Source organism: Nycticebus coucang, chromosome 16 (assembly GCF_027406575.1).
Source record: "Nycticebus coucang isolate mNycCou1 chromosome 16, mNycCou1.pri, whole genome shotgun sequence".
In the NCBI taxonomy this organism is placed as follows: domain Eukaryota; kingdom Metazoa; phylum Chordata; class Mammalia; order Primates; family Lorisidae; genus Nycticebus; species Nycticebus coucang.
The window spans coordinates 50,664,036-50,681,639 of record NC_069795.1 but is presented as its reverse complement, the minus strand read 5'-3'; the positions used below and the strand labels follow the sequence as shown (position 1 = coordinate 50,681,639).

Genomic DNA, 17,604 nt, shown 5'->3' with positions numbered 1-17,604 from the left:
GCTCCTCAAAGCATGTTCTCATGAAAGTTAAGATGTATACCCCACCACCTCGACAGACCTCCCTGAAGACAATTATCTTATTAGAATTATTATTTATACTTAGTAAGTGCTCAAAAATTGTTTGTAAAAAACTGAATAAGTGATATTTTTCAACAACCAGCAAGAAGAGCAGCCTGCTTATTCAATGCAGGTGGATTCGATTTCATAATTTCTGAAGAAAGAAAATGTTTTCCACCACTTGAGCTAAAGGACAAGACCCAGAAAATAATCCCAATTTGCCAACAAAAAGGGGAGAAGGGTGCTCAGGTAATGGGCCAACAGCCACAGGAAGAAGTGTCAAGCAAGAGTGGCTCTGAGGCCTGAATTGAACCCATTATTGACTTCATTATCCACTTAATTTCACTTGTACAGACACAGCCACAGGATGAAGTAACGAACAGAGGGTGTGGCCTCAAATGTAGAAAAATGATGACAGATAAAGTACCTCTGAAACTGACAACAAAGTGGAGAATGCCTCAGGAGCTCAGGGCGGAGGGGAGATTTTAATCATGGAGGTACACTTGCCCAACGCCAGCACCCAGCAACTGGAAAGCAGGTCACCACAGCTCCCACCGGAGTCCTAAAACGGATAACTCCAGTTTTCAAAGAATTAAAATAGCTATGGGTGAGGCAGGAGGAAGAAATGAGTCACAAATCTGGAGGTAAAATGAGATCTCTGCATTAATGACCGCAAATAAAAATAGGCAGAGAGAACAGAAGTGTTCTTGTCAGCTTCATTTCTCATTTTCACAAAAGGCAGCGATCTACTTCAATTTTAAGATTATTTCTTGAGCACCCACGGTGGTGTACTGAATGAAAGAAGCAAGGTTTTCAAAAACATTCGTATCTCCCACAAATATTGCTGACCACCTTCTATATGCCAGGTATGTGCTAGAACTTGGGTTAACACAGAAAATCATTCCCAATAACTGCCCTAAATCCAGTCAGAAAGAAAAACTCAAAAAAAAATTAAAATACAGAATGCACTGTGGATTGTGCAAAGGCAGAGGTAGGTCTTCATGTTATGAGACCACTCTAAGACCATGTAACTCATCATGCAAAGGAGAACTCCTTGAGAGAAGAGGGTTTTACCAGTAATTACTCCAAGCAATGGGCATAAACTATGTCTGTTTCTGGAAAAATCAGGGTTAATATCATGCTACCAATATGGAAATTAAAGTGAAGAGAGAAAGATTAAGAGGACACTGAGATGGGAAACACTGAAATAAAAAAACCAAGTTATTAAAGAGGAAAGGGACCAGGGGGATGGGTAAGGCAGAGTAAAGTACAAGAAATAGCCAAAAGGAGGTGCTAGAACTTTGAAGCTAAAAGGATCACAAAATTAAACCCACTTAACTTTACTACGGAGAAACTAAAAAGTAGTAGGTGTGGGGGATCAATATTTGTTTAGCACCTACCACTATACTAAGCACTATGCCAAAACACATCATCTTATTTAGTCCTACCTAGAAGACAGGTATTATTATCCTCAGTTTACAGATGAGGCTCAGTGAGCTTAAGTGACAGAGCTGATCTAAACCCCTGCTGGTGAAGTCCAAAGTCTGTATTATGGAATTAGTAGCACAGGCAGAACTAGTACTTAGACTTTCTAGCTTCCAGATCAATGCTACTCTTATCGTACTCTTCAGGGTGAGTGAGTTTGTACTGAATTGAATAGTGTCCCCCACAAAATTCATGCCAACATAGGACCTCAGGATGTGACCTTATTTAGTGATAGAGTCTTGCAGATACCATCCAGCAAACATGAGGTCGTGCTGGATTAGGCTGGGCCCTAATCCAATAACTAGTATTATTTTTAAAAGAGGAAAATTAGAACACAGGCACACAATGAGGAGAATGCCATACAAAGACACAGAGACGCACAGAGAAGGAAGACCTGTAAAGACGGAAGCAGAGCTTGGAATATATATCTTTTTTTTTGTTTGTTTGTTTGTTTTTTTAAAAGGGGAAAGCGCGAACGCAGTCCCCCACTACCACAAATTATGCAGTCGAGTTTCCCACATTTGGGGAAATCGCAGGGGTCAGCACATCCGGAGTGCAATGGATAAGCCTCGCCCTGGGAAAACCACCTTTGTGATCATGGTATCTCCCCTGCCAGGTAAGTATAGGAATATATATCTTTAAGCCAAGAGATACCAAGGATGGATGACAACTACCAAAAGCTAGGAAGAGGCAAGGAAATAGTCTCTCTCTAAAGTCTTGGGATAGAGTCATTGCTCTACCCTCACCTTTATTTCAGAATTGTAGCCTCCAGAACTACGAGACAACAAATTTCTCTTGTTTTAAGCCACTAATTTTGTGGTATATTTATTACATCAGCCCTAGTAAACTTCTATATTAATAGAACTAGAGACAGAAAACTTAGGAGACAGAGCAGGAAGGGTGGAGGTGGAAGAAAGGTTACATGGAGGTCAGTGGCAAAAAAACAGAGGCTAAAATTCTAAAGAAAATAACTGGAGAGTGATGTCACCCAAACCCCTCAAACCAAAAATAGTTTCTTTGGTTCCATGGTGACTACTCACCTGCTCTCCAACCTCATCATTATCACCACTACCTCACCCTGCGTTTCCAGGCCTTATAAGATTGTAGATCAGCTATGCCCAAGTTAAAAGAGAAAAAGTAATGAAAGCTGCAAAAGAGTTGACATGAACTGCTAATAAAAATTAAACCCATACTGTGAAGGCCAGCTAGGAAAAATGAGTCACTGCTTCAAATAAGAAAGTGGGTTTTGGGCGGCGCCTGTGGCTCAGTCGGTAAGGCACCGGTCCCATATACCGAGGGTGGCGGGTTCAAACCCGGCCCCGGCCAAACTGCAACCAAAAAAATAGCCAGGCATTGTGGTGGGCACCTGTGGTCCGGGCTGCTCGGGAGGCTGAGGCAAGAGAATCGCTTCAGCCAAGGAGTTGGAGGTTGCTGTGAGCTGTGTGAGGCCACGGCACTCTACCGAGAGCCATAAAGTGAGACTCTGTCTCTACAAAAAAAAAAAAAAAATAGAAAGTGGGTTTTGATAAATTGAGGATAGTTATTAGGTGATCTCTAATCACCGAAATAGTAAGAAATATCAAGTTAACAGAGAGGGAAACAGAATAATGAAAACATTAAATCAATGTAAAACAAAAAGTTAAGAAAAAAGAGGAAAACAGAGGCCGGGCGCAGTGGCTCACTCCTGTAAGCCCAACACTCTGGGAGGCTAAAGCAGGTGGGTTGCCTGAGCTCAGGAGTTCCAGACCAGCCTGAGCAAGAGTGAGATCCCAGAAAATAGCCCAGTGTTCTGGCAGGCGCCTGTAGTTCCAGCTACTTGGGAGGCTGAGGCAAGAGAATCTCTAGAGCCCAAGAGTTTTTTGTTTGTTTTTTTTTTAATTAAAGCACAGCTGTGTACATTAATGCAATTACAGGGTACAATGTGCTAGTTTTATATACCATTTGAAATACTTTCATCAAACTGTTTAACACAGCCTTCACCACATTTTCTTAGTTATTGTGTTAAGATATTTATATTCTTAGGTTATAATTGGGTTATAGCTTTAAAGCTATACATTAGTTTCATAGTACATTAGATACTTTTTCTTGCATTCTTTTTTTTTTTTGATGGTCCACCATTTTTTCTTTTTTTTTTATTGTTAAATCATAGCTGTGTACATTACTGCAATCAAGGGGTATAATGTGCTGGTTTCATATACAATCTGAAACATTCTCATCAAACTGTTCAACATAGCCTTCATGGCATTTTCTTAGTTATTGTATGTAGGCATTTGTATTCTGCCTTTAGTAAGTTTCGCCTGTACCCATTCTAAGATGCGCCATAGGTGTGGCCCCACCCAGGACCCTCTCGCCACCCCAACCTCCCTCCTCCCTTCCCCTTCCTTGGCCCTTTCCTCATAGTCTTCTGCTATAGTTGAGTTATAGCCTTGATGTGAAAGCTATAATTTAACTTCATAGTAGAGCTGAGTACATTGGATACTTTTTCTTCCATTCCTGAGATACGCTGCTAAGAAGAATATGTTCCAGCTCCATCCATGTAAACATGAAAGAGGTAAAGTCTCCATCTTTCTTTAAGGCTGCATAATATTCCATGGTATACATGTACCACAATTTGCTAGTCCATTCGTGGGTCGATGGGCACTTGGGCTTCTTCCATGACTTAGCAATTATGAATTGGGCTGCAATAAACATTCTGGCACAGATGTCTTTGTTATATTGTGACTTTTGGTCTTCTTGGTATAAACCTAGTAAAGGAATTATAGGATCGAATGGCAGGTCTATTTTTAGGTCTGTAAGTATTCTCCAAACATCCTTCCAGAAAAAACGTATTAGTGTGCATTCCCACCAGCAGTGTAGAAGTGTGCCCTTTTCAACACATCCACGCCAACATCTTTGGTTTTGGGATTTTGTTATGTGGGCTACTCTTACTGGGGTTAGGTGATATCTCAAATTAGTTTTGATTTGCATTTCTCTGATGATTAAGGATGATGAGCTTTTTTTCATGTGTTTGTAGATTGTGCATCTGTCTTCTTTAGAGAAGTTTCTCTGCAAGTCCCTTGCCCACCCTGAGATGGAATCACGTGTTCTTTTCTTGCTAATACGTTTGAGTTCTCTGTTGGTTCTGGTTATTAGACCTTTATCAGAGGAATAACCTGAAAATATTTTTTCCCATTCTGAGGGCAGTTTGATCAGGTCCCAGTAGTGTATTTTTGATACTGCTTCAATTGCCTGGGGAGTCCTCCTCATGAAATATTCACCCAGGCCGATACCTCAAGACTTTTCCCTGCACTTTCTTTAAGTATTTTTATAGTTTCATGTCTTAAGTTTAAATCTTTTATCCAGTGAGAGTCTATCTTAGTTAATGGTGAAAGGTGTGGGTCCAGTTTCAATCTTCTACAGGTTGCCAGCCAGTTCATCCAGCACCGTTTGTTAAATAGGGAATCTTTTCCTCACTGAATATTTTTAATTGGCTTGTCAAAGATCAAATAATGGTAAGTAGCTAGATTCATCTCTTGGTTCTCTATTCTGTTACAGACATCTACTTCTCTGTTTTTGTGCCAGTACCATGCTGTTTTGATCACTATCAATTTATAGTACAGTCTCAGGTCTGGTAGTGTGATTCCTCCTGCTTTGTTTTTATTTCTGAGTAATGTTTTGGCTATTTGAGGTTTTTTCTGATTCCATATAAAATGAAGTATTATTTATTCAAGATCTTTAAAATATGACAATGGAGCTTTAATAGGAATTGCATTAAAATTATATATTGCTTTGAGTAGTATAGACATTTTAACAATGTTGACTCTTCCCCGCCATGAGCTTGGTATGTCTTTCCATTTGTTAACATCTTCAGCTATTTTTTTTCTTAAAGTTTCATAGTTCTCTTTATAGAGATCTTTCACGTCCTTTGTTAGGTATACTCCCAAATATTTCATCTTCTTTGGCACTACTGTGAAAGGAATAGAGGCCTTGACTGGTTTTTCAGCTTGGTTATTGTTGGTATATATAAAGGCTACAGATTTGTGGGTGTTGATTTTGTAGCCTGAGATATTGCTGTATTCCTTGATCACTTCTAAAAGTTTTGTAGTAGAATCCGTAGTGTTTTCCAGATATACGATCATATCATCTGTGAAGAGTGAAATTTAGATCTCTTCTGATCCTATGTGGATACCCTTGATCGCCTTTTCTTCCCTAATTGCAATGCCTAAAACTTTCATTACAATGTTAAAGAGCAATGGAGACAATGGGCAACCTTGCCTGGTTCCTGATCTAAGTGGAAATGATTTCAATTTAAGTACATTCAATATGATATTGGCAGTGGGTTTGCTATAGATGGCCTCTATTAGTTTAAGAAATGTCCCTTCTATACCAACTTTCTTAAGTGTTCTGATCATGAAGAGATGCTGGATATTATCAAAAGCTTTTTCTGCATCAATTGAAAGAATCATATGGTCCTTATTTTTTAGTTTGTTTATGTGCTGAATTACATTTATAGATTTACGTATATTGAACCAGCCTTGAGATCCTGGGATAAATCCCATTTCGTCATGGTGTATAATTTTTTTTTGATGTGTTGTTGGATTCTGTTTGTTAGGATCTTATTGAGTATTTTAGCATCAATATTCATTAGTGTTATTGGTCTATAATTTTCTTTTCTTGTTGGGTCTTTCCCTGGTTTGGGGATCAAGGTGATGTTTGCTTTGTAGAATGTGTTGGGTAATATTCCTTCTTTTTCTATATTTTGGAAGAGGTTTAGTAATATAGGTACTAGCTCTTCTTTAAAGGTTTGGTAGAATTCTGACGTAAAACCATCTGGTCCTGGGCTTTTCTTTTTAGGGAGATTTTGTGCAGTTGATGCTATTTCAGAACTTGATATAGGCCTGTTCAACATTTCCACTTCATTTTGGCTAAGTCTTCGTAGGTGACGTACTTCCAGGTATTGGTCGATTTCTTTCAGATTTTCATATTTCTGAGAGTAAAGTTTCTTTTAATATAAGTTACGGATTTTTTGAATTTCTGACGGGTCTGTTGTTACTTTATCATTACCATTTCTGATTGATGAAATTAGAGATTTTCCTCTTTTTTTTCCTGGTAAGGTTGGCCAAAGGTTTATCTATTTTATTGTTCTTTTCAAAAAACCAACTTTTAGATTTATTGATCTGTTGTATAATTCTTTTGTTTTCAATTTCATTTAATTCTGCTCTGATTTTGGTTATTTCTTTTCTTCTGCTGGGTTTGGGGTTGGAGTGTTCTTCCTTCTCCAGTTGCTTGAGATGTCCCATTAAGTTATTAACTTCCTCTCTTTGTGTTTTCTTGAGGAAGGCGTGCAGTGCTATAAATTTCCCTCTTAGGACTGCCTTTGCAGTATCCCAGAGGTCCTGGTAAATCATGTCTTGATTGTTGTTTTGTTCCAAAATTTGGTGATTTTCTTCTTAATCTTGTCTATAACCCATCTATCCTTCAGCATAAGGTTGTTTAGCTTTCATGTTTTTGTATGGGTATGCAGATTCCTGTTGTTATTGAGTTCAACTTTGATTCCATGATGGTCTGAGAAGATGCAAGGAATAATATCTATTTTTTTAAATTTGCTGAGGTTAGATTTGTGGCCTAGGATGTGGTCGAGTTTGGAGTATGTCCCGTGGGCTGATGAGAAGAATGTGTATTCAATTTTGTTGGGAATGAAATGTTCTGTAGATGTCTGTTAAGTCTAGATGTTGAATGATTAAGTTTAAATCTAAAATTTCTTTGTTTAGCTTCTTTTTAGAGGATCTATACAGCACTGCTAAAGGGGTGTTAAAATCTCCAATTACTATGGAACTGCAGGAAATCAAGTTGTTCATGTCTGTTAGAGTTTCTCTAGAGGTGCGTTCTGGTCGAGTGCATAAATATTAATAATTGAAATCTCATCATACTGAGTAATACCTTTAACAAATATGAAGTGTCCATCCTTATCCTTCCTTATTTCAGTTGGTTTAAAGCCTATTGCATCTGCGAATAGGATTGCAATGCCTGCTTTTCTCTGCTTTCTATTTTCCTGGAGTATAGATGGCTATCCCTTCACCTTGAGTTTATATTTGTCTTTTAATGTTAGATGGGATTCTTGTATGCAGCAGATATCTGGCTGAGTTTTTGTATCCAGTCAACCAACCTGTGCCTCTTTAGAGAATAATTTAAACCATTCACATTAATTGAGAATATTGAAAAGCCTTTCAAGAGTCCAGTGGATATCTTTAATCCTTTTGCGACTGTGGAAGTTGGAATTTGATCAAAATTTTCTGGGTGAGTTTACTTTTGTGGTAGAGGATTACCCTGGTCTTTATGGAGGGTAGGTCTGAGAATATCCTGGACAGCTGGTTTAGTTATGACAAATTTCTTCAACATGTGAATGCCATTGAAGTATTTAATTTCTCCATCACAAATGAAACTCAGTTTAGCTGCGTACAGGATCCTGGGTTGAAAGTTATTTTGTTTTAGGAGATTAAAAGTCGATGACCATCCTCTTCTAGCTGGAAAGGTTTCAGCAGAGAGATCTGCAGTTGTTCTAATATTCTTCCCCTTGTAGTTGATGGTTTTCTTTTGTCTGGCTGCTTTCAGAATTTTCTCCTTCATATTAACTTTAGTGAAATTGATTATGATATGTCTGGGGGGTGTCTTATTTTGGTTAAGTCGTGCTGGAGTTCTGAAACTGTCTGCTATCTGAATTTCAGAATCTCTTGGCATGTCTGGAAAGTTCTCCTTCATAGTCTGATGGAGAAGAGAATCTGTGCCTTGTGAAGCCACTTCATCACTTTCTGGGATCCCTATAAGATGAATATTGATTTTCTTTGAATTATCCCAGAGCTCTCTGAGAGAGTGATCTGTTTTTGCCCTCCATTTCTCATCCTCTTTGAAAGTTTGGGAGCATTTGAAAGCTTTGTTTTCAATGTCAGAAATCCTTTTTTCTGCTTGCTCCATTCTGTTACTGAGGGATTCTACTCTGTTTCTCAGATCTTTGAGGGCTGCAACTTCTTGTCTCAATGTGTCAAAATCTTTGGTCATTTGATCTTTGAATTTCTTGAATTCTTGAGATAGCTTTTGGGTTACTGCTTGGAATTCTAATCCGATCTTATTTGCTATCCAGATTCTGAATTCGATTTCTGACATCTCAGCTATCTTTTTGTGCATGGGATCTTGTGCATTGTCTACACCATTGATCCTTGGGGGAGTTAATCTACTTTGATTATTCATGCTGCCAGAGTTTTTCTATTGATTTTGCATCATGATTTTTTTTTCACTGTTGCCTCTGGCCATCCTCAGAATTGGGGAGGTGTCTCTCCAAGATTAGACCCCAGTGGGATCACTCCATTGTTGCTGGATTTTTGTAGGGAGTGACCCTGTGTAGTTCCTCTGGAACTGCCCCAGCTGGGGAGTTCTGTTTTGGAAGCAGCTCCAGAGTGTGACACACCTGGATCCAGCAACAGGGCAGGAGGTGGTACGCATGGTTCTGAGAGTGCCTGGTGCCCAGTGACTTTGGCTCAGAGAGCCCAAGGCTCCAGCAGTCTCTGGCCAGGAGAAGGACTCTGCGCAGAGACAGGGAGGGCTCCGGAGGGCATGTGGCTACCAGAGTCCCTGGCCAGGATAGCTATTATCAAAAATGTAGAAAATTAGATGTGTTTGCTAGGATGTAGAGAAATTGGAACTTTTGTATATTAGTAGGAATATAAAAAGGTACACCCCTATGGAAGATAGTTTGGCATTTCCTCAAAAAGTTACAAAAAAAATCACTATGTTGTAGTAATCATATTAACATGCAATATATTATTATTTTTAATTAATAAGTGTAAATTTTTGTTTTAAGATTTAATTAACAAAAATAAAATAAAATAAAACTGCCATATGATTCAGCACTTCCACTGCAAGATTTATACCAAAAAAGTATTGAAAGCATAGATTCACTTACTTGTTTACCCATATTCACAGCAGCATTATTCACAACAGCCAAAAGGTAGAAACAACCCAAGTCTCCATCAACAAATAAAAGGACAAACATAGTATATACATACAGAGGAATAGTATTTAGCCCTAAAAAAGGAAGGAAATTCTGACACATGCTACAATATGGATAAATCTTGAAAACATGCTACGTAAAGAAGCCAAACACAAGGGACAAACATTGTATGATTCCACTTAGAAGAAGTAGCTAGAATAGGAAAATTCATGGAGACAGAAAACAGCTAGGAGGAGAGAAGAATAAAGAGTTATTAATTAATGTGTCCAGAGTTTTTGTTTTTGATAATAAAAATGTTCTAAAAATGGATAGTGGTGATGGTTGTACAACATTGTAAATGTACTTAATGCCACTGAATTACAAACTTGAAGTGGTTTAAATGATCATTTTATCACTATAAAAATAATTTTTTTAAGGATATTCTTGAAGGACCTGACCATCTTGCAACAACTCTGATGTCCTCTATGAAGCCCAGTAATGCCGGACACACAGTACATACCTAAAAAATATTTGCTCACTAATGGACCCACTGGTATTTTTCTTAGTTGGCAGGATCATTATTTACATGTGCAGGAAAGAGAATAGAAGATCAGCAGAGAAATAAGAACTTAGCACCCACTAGATTCCAAACACTGCTATAGGCTTAATACATTCTAATTCACTTAATCCTTAAAAACTTGTAAAACTCAGAAAGAACATCCCATCATAATCAGGACTCTGGCTGGGTATCCTGCTTTGTTCGTTCACTGTCACTGTTATTACATGTTGTGTCATCTTTGTACTTATCCGGAAGTGAACATGTGATATGATTTAGAGTAGATGTGGCTGTTTCCCCCCAGGTGGCTTCTATAGTGCAAACCTAACCCTGTTTTCAACTACATGTACAACCACAACGTTGACCTTAAGGTCTCATGAGACAGCTCTACAACACTGGACTTCTCAGGACTCTCTTCAGAGATGCCCTACTGACCCTAGACAGGTGAGCTATGACAGAGACTCTATATTAGTGGAATCCCAAGTACATTTAATTCTTCACTTTGGTAGTCAAGATCTCGGCGCTGGCCCACAGCCCATCTTGTGGGAGTCGGGAGCCGGTCTGAGAACAATGAAGAATTATCAAAGATAGGTTCTGGATTAAGAAAAGCTGATGCTAAGCATGAACATGTGTTATACTTAGAAATACAAAATTATGGCACACCTCTTGAGGATGGGACACAGTATAAGAGGGACTTTATCTAACAAATGCAATCAGTGTAACCTAATTCTTTGTACCCTCAATGAATCCCAATTAAAAAAAAACAAAAGAAATACAAAACTAAGTGCCTACATATTTCAGGTTTCATCTGTTTATCTAGCAAAATGGAAAAAACCCAAACTGCCTCTCAGCTATTCTTCAGACTGAATGAGTCCAGTGTCTGTAACTTTTGCCTAGAGGTCAACTTGAAATAAAAACAAAGGTACCTAAGAAAAAGCTGAAAGGCTATGTTAACTAGTGTGATGAAAATATTTCAAATTGTGTATAAAACCAGTGTATGGTACCCCATGATTGCATTAGTGTACACAGCTATGACTTAATTAAATAAATAAATTGCTATGAAAGTTAACCAAAAAAAGGTACCCTCAATGAATCCCCAACAATTAAAAATAAATAAATAAATAAATAAAAACAAAGGCATTGGAAAGAGGCCCAAGTGAGTTGAGGTCAAATCCCAACTCTACCACATCCTGGGCATATGATCTTGGCAAGTTATTTCACCTCTTTGCATCTCAATTTCATCATCTGTGTGACAGTCTGCCAGAGGCTGTGTAGCGCAGTGCTAGAAGGAGCCTGCCTCAGTACAAATAAGCACTGACTCTTCCACCTCAGGTGACCTTCTCACTCTTTCTGTGCCTTATATCCTAAGCTGGAAGATGAGGATAATAATAATAGCTAACTAATGTGTGTAATGAGGATTAAACAAACTAATGCGTGTGAAGCCCTTAGAACTGTATCTTGTATATCATAAGAGGTGAACAAAAATTAACTGTTAATATGATGATATGAATGTTCAACTTTCTCTTTTTAAAAATAGCTTCAGAGATTTAAAAACATTCTAGAAATAAGATCTTCCATAAAGCTTGCTTCCAGGGGGGACTGCACGTTTAAAAACAAACAATACACCACAATTTTGCCTTTGATAGTTGGATCTCTTTAATATAAAATGTGAAAATTTTAATGTAAATTCTTTAGTAGAAACTTGAAAGAAGGAATGATTTTCCATGGAGCTGATTATCCAGAAATCCTTAGAGCGTTTCTGCTGCCAAACAACAAAAAATAGGAAGTTTTTTGGTTTTGGTTTGTTTGTTTTTGAGGCAGAGTCTCACTCTGTTGCCCCAAGTACAGTGAAGTGGCATCATCGTAACTCACAGTAACCTCAAACTCCCAGGTTCAAGCGATCCTGTCCCGACCTCCTGAGTAGCTGAGACTACAGGCACCCACCACTACACCTGATGGATTTTTTTCTACTTTTTGTAAAGAGAGAGTCTTGCTCATGCTCAAAAAATTAGTTTTTAAAACATGCAGCTCACATGGCTTAATTCTTTGGAGAGTTTCCTTTTAGACAGCTTCTAAGTTCCAGGAATAAAGAAATACTGTTTCAGGAAGGAATGGAAAAGCCACGTGGCTATAATCCATGGACATGTTTGTCAAAGTAGGACATGAATATGAAGGCTGAAATAAATCACTGCTGGTCTGACTGGCTCGATTGTCAGGAATAAAACAAGGAACAGGGGCCAAGTACACAAGGATGTCAGGGATTGGTGGATGGAGGAAAGCTCTGTCTTCCCCCAGAGAATTTACTTCTTCCTGCTCTGCTCCCCTACCTAGCCCCATTCCTGCCACGGTTTCCCAAACTACAGTCTTAACACATTACAACAGTTGAATTGGGTTTGTTGATAGAGTTAGAGGGTTCTATTTGCATCCACAAAGTAACATAATTGATAAAAATGCACCAATTTGGTCAGGTTGGTTAGGCTACTTTGGGTGCAGGCACACCTTAAGATGTACGTAAGACATCCAGAAATTACGCTTTGGGAAAAAACCCTAAAGATTACTATGTACTTGACATATTGTTATTGAATACCCTGCTCTGAGAGACAACATGGCATTAACTCAGAACTGTTTTCAACTTTAAATATGAATCCCTATCTTGAAACAATGTGCTCGGGTCTATAGGTAAAGGAATATAGGATAATGTCTGTCTACATGAGCCTTTTCAGGTTCCTTCTTCAATTGACATTTTCATTTACCCGTGACGTGTTCCACCCCCAGAAGATCTTTTTCTTCCAGCACAACTCATACAAAACCACTTATTAATAGAGTAAAAGCAATCAAAACCGAAGAAGCAGGAAGAAGGGGGGAGTTCAGGACTAGGAGCAGATGAGTCATCAATGTAAGTGGATACACTTAAGTCCTTGTTAGATTTTCTCATGATTTCTCCCATACAGAGTTGCAAGGAACAAGTGAAAATACTTTTGGCAAACTGAAAATTTAAGCTACTGTGAAAAGGTCAGTTGATCTTGCGGTTTATGAAAGAAATGAAATGGAACTGTGGACACACATATATGTTAGCTGAGCCTCGTTCATTGGTATAATCAGCTAATAACCTCCAGCCAGCTCAGACTGGGCCAATAAGACCCAACACTTAGATAACAGGTTTAAAAATGCTGAGTTGACTAAGGTACCCTCAGATACATTGAGCCTTCCTGCAATGCCCTGTCACTACCACATTTTTCAGATACTTCCTCTGATTACCCCAGCTAAATTCCATTGTAATCAGAACCCACAGTACTTTATTAGAACCACTCATGTTTATCTTTTCTTATCTATTTATTTTATAATTATTTGTGTCTTTTCCTTGAGGGCAGAAACCATGTCTTACTTTTTAAAAAATGTCTCATAATACTTGAAGTAGACACCCAAAGTATTAATTGAATGGATGACTTCGATTTTCCTGTTATGTGCCATTATCTGGAAAAATCTCCAGCCATTCTAATGCTGAGGATGAACTGGAAAGAATCCAAATTTCTCTTAAAGTTTATTTTTAGTGTATTTTCCTTCCCACTTATATTAATCTGGCTAATTTTCAAAAGCTTTTTTTCCCAGAATACACAACCATCAAAAAGGAGGAAGATATACTAGAAGAATGTTGAATTAGTGGCAGAAAGAAATGATTTTGGAATTTAAACTCTTCCTTAGCTATTTTAGGTCATTCTCCCTGGAAAAGAGACTATGGTGGAGAATTGCATCAGAGAGAGCGATCTCAGGAATATCTGTTAAGGAGCTGAAGAATAAAGGATTGGACAGAAAGAGAGATTGAATGTGATACAGAAATAACAGCAGTCTCAGCTGATGCCATGGGGGCTGAACAAACCTTCAGAGGTGTTCCAAGTGGAGGCAAAAGGCAAGAGAGCCTGGGACACTTTGTACATCACCTGGTCCTTGGATGCAGGCTCCTTCCAAACTGGGAGCAGAGGGTTGAGCAAGGATACTCCTTAGTGAGGGAACTAGGCAAAAGTTCCAAGCCAATACTCTAGGACACTGAGAGAATGAATACCTCAGGCTTGAAGTGAGGGATCTAAGTAACACATCACGGTACCCCCTACACAACCTAATCTACAAAGTAGATAATCCACATACATAACCAGATGAGGTAAACAGATACATAAATAACTAAACACTGCTATTTTACAAAAAAAAAAAAGTCAAGTCACTAAGTCATAAATATCTTTTTAATTATTTGGGGAAATTATTGAGAAAATGAGGTATCTAAAATAGACTTTCTATCATTTCTTCTGTCAAATATCTAGGTATATTAGAGATATCATCCTATATGATGATTCAGTTAAATAAAACTACAAAAAGAATGCCGGGATCCATTGCTTTCCCCAAGGAGGCCAATGAGTTTGCTTGGGTGCACTGGTGAGAAGACAACAGGCCTTGCCAAGATTAGATACCCAAACATGTTTAAATGAGTTCAGATTAATATAGTAGCCAGGATTCTAAATGTCAGAGTGGCCTGCCATAACCAGATGCCGTGCCTTGGGCCTATAGTGTCAGCAACTTGGGAGGATGAGGTGGGGAGGATTGCTTAAGCCCAGGAGTTCAAGGCTGCAGTGAGCTATGATTGTGCCTGTGAATAGCCATTGCACTCCAAACTGGGTGGCAGAATGAGACCCCCATCTCTAAAAATAATAATAAAAATAATAGGTCAAGTATGATGGCTCACACCTATATCCCAATACTTTGGGAGGCTGAGGCAAGAGGATCTTTTGAGGCCAGGACTTCTAGACCAGTCTGGGCAATAGTGAGACCCTCATATCTACAAAAAGTAAAAAAAACTTGCCAGGTATGATTAGTCATGCCTGCAGTCCCAGTTACTTAGGAGGCTAAGGCAGAAGGATCATTCAAGCCCAGGAGTTAGAGGTTGCAATGAACTATGTGACTGTACTCTAGCCTGGGCAACAGGGTGAGACCCTATTTAAAAAAGAAAAAATAGACTCAGAAGCAGGGAAACCGGGAAACAGGGCAAGATGGTTTACATCTCGAATGGACAAGTATTGGACAGCCGGAGTCAGTCTCCATGGAGATTATCTTTGATAACAGATTTCTTCTGGGGAATAGCTGAGTTTGTGGTTTTGTTTTTCAAAACTCTGCTTCAGCAAGATGTGAAGAAAAGAAGAGGCTATGGAAACTCATCTGATTCTAGATATGATGATGGAAGAGGGCCACCAGGAAATCCTCCCCGAAGAATGGGTCGAATCAATCATCTGCAAGGCCCAAGTCCTCCTCCTATGGCTGGTGGATGAGGAAGGTAAATGTCTGCTCTAAGAAGCAGACAAATGGACAAGCACATTCATAGCAGAAGGAAACCATCAAGAAATGAAGGGCTGACCACAGTGGACAAATAGATGAATGTGTGCGTCTAAACAAGGATTGCTCTGTGTCTTCACAGATGAATGAGGTCAGGCTGGGAATTCTCTCTGCAGGGAACTGGCCTGACTGACATGCAGTTCTATAAATGCACCTTTTGTCTCATCTTTTTTGTATAGTTTACTAAAATCTTAATAGTTTTAATAAGTAAATATTTTTAGGTTGCAAAAGTGATTCTTCATCTTTATATATTTGAATCACAAACTCTGAATCTGAAGAAATAAAAAGGTGTGCATTCAAAAAAAAAAAAAAAGAAAAAATAGAGTGTCCCATCATAAGAGCTGATAGCCTAAGACTCAGTACACTAAAAATAATGATTCTATAATCAGAAGAATATTGTAAAACAGAAATACTATCAATTGGAAGTTAGGCAGAAATAATACCATTAAGGTGCAATAAAAAAGTAGTTAAGAATGGAGTCCTTAAGTCGAACTATCTAGAAAAATAAAAAATCCTTTCACTACCACTTTTTGCTATGTTCACTCTTAGGATAAATTAACTTTTTTGAGCCTCATTTTTGTCATTTGTAATTAGTAATAGTAGCATCCCCATTAAGATTGTGGAAAGTCCTTAGCAGAATGTTTCCTTTGTTCATATATTCAAGTACTCAGTAAATACCTATTAATAACGGTATATTTGAAGATACTATAAATTCCAAAAATTATGTTCAAGTGATATTTCACTATCTTCAGTGAAATATGTTCTATGGAAGAGATCCAAGAACACTGTCTTTTGAAAACTTAAATTATACAACTTCCTGAGGCCTCATAATATTGTGAAACAATAGTCAGATTCAATTGTTCTAGTTCAGCATATTCTTATAAACTAATGTACCCTTTTGCATACTTACATTTACTTTTGTATTATACGTTTTTAAAACTTTTTTGTTATTAGGAAAGATAAATTTATTTATTTATTGTAGAGACAGAGTCTCACTTTGTTGCCCTCGGTAGAGTGCCATGGCGTCACAGCTCACAGCAACCTCCAACTCCTGGGCTTAGGCGATTCTCTTGCCTCAGCTTCCCGAGTAGCTGGGACTACAGGCGCCCGCCACAACGCCCGGCCATTTTTTTATTACAGTTTGGCTGGGACTGGGTTTGAACCCACCACCCTCAGTATATGGGGCTGGCGCCCTACCCACTAAGCCATAGGTGCCACCCAGAAATTTGTATGTTTTATGAAATAAAATAAATGAAGCCTGAATAATCAGAATAAATCTTCATAATATGATTTGATTAGTTTTGTTTTCAAGGTGCCCTTTTTTTTTCTCTCTTAGAGGTCTTCTTTGCTCAGGCTGGGCTTGAACTCCTGAGCTTAAGCAATCTTTCCATCTCAGCCTCCCAGAGTGCTAGAATAACAGACATTGAGCCACCAGGTCCAGCCCTAATTAAATGGGTTTTAACTATCTTATTGAATAATATGAACCTAATCTGTAAACACATCTCAGAAACAGTAAGAATTAAAGTCAGTTTCCTGCTCTACAAGACCGGGTTGGAAATTTAGAATTACATATTTGACTATTCTTTAAAGTTTTCAAAGAAAACTTTATACCCTTATTTTCTGATAAACTTAATCTCTGAAGTATCTTAGGTAAAAGAACCATTATTCTTTAATCCCCACCCCACCCCTCCACCCCCCCCCTCACTCTGTTGCCTCAGGGTAGAGCATTCTGGCATCAGCCTAGCTAACAGCAGCCTCAAACTCCTGGGTTCAAGTTATTCTCCTGTCTCAGCCTCCCAAGCAGCTGGGACTCCAGGTGCCTGACAGAACTCGGGGCTAATTTTTTCCATTTTTAGTAGAGATGGGGGTCTCACTCTTCCTCAGGCTGATCTTGAACTCCTGACCTCAAGAGATCCTTCCACCTTGGCCTCCCAGAGTCCTAGGATTAGAGTCATGAGCCACTGTGCCCAGCCACTATTCTTTAATCTTGATGGCTTTTATTAGAGATATCAAAGGAAAGATGACAGAAATTAAGCCAAAATTAAACTGTCCTGAAGCTTACACTTTTGTTTCTCATGAGAACCCTTCTTCGTTGTAGGGAAAGACCTCAGTATTTTCCCATGTTTTGTCTTTCTGTATTCAACTCAGCCAACCACTGAGAACTCTT

At 38.6% G+C, this 17,604-nt stretch overlaps 1 non-coding gene and 1 pseudogene across 1 annotated transcript; one reads left to right on the top strand and one right to left on the bottom strand.

Annotated features, from left to right (window-relative positions):
* Nucleotides 1-2,002: 2,002 nt before the first annotated feature.
* Nucleotides 2,003-2,166, bottom strand: LOC128568314 (U1 spliceosomal RNA). Its single transcript, XR_008375120.1, has one exon. It is a non-coding gene; the product is annotated as a U1 spliceosomal RNA (small nuclear RNA).
* Nucleotides 2,167-15,070: 12,904 nt separating this feature from the next.
* On the top strand, nucleotides 15,071-15,730 carry LOC128567781 (selenoprotein K-like; annotated as a pseudogene).
* The last annotated feature ends 1,874 nt before the right edge of the window (nucleotides 15,731-17,604 follow it).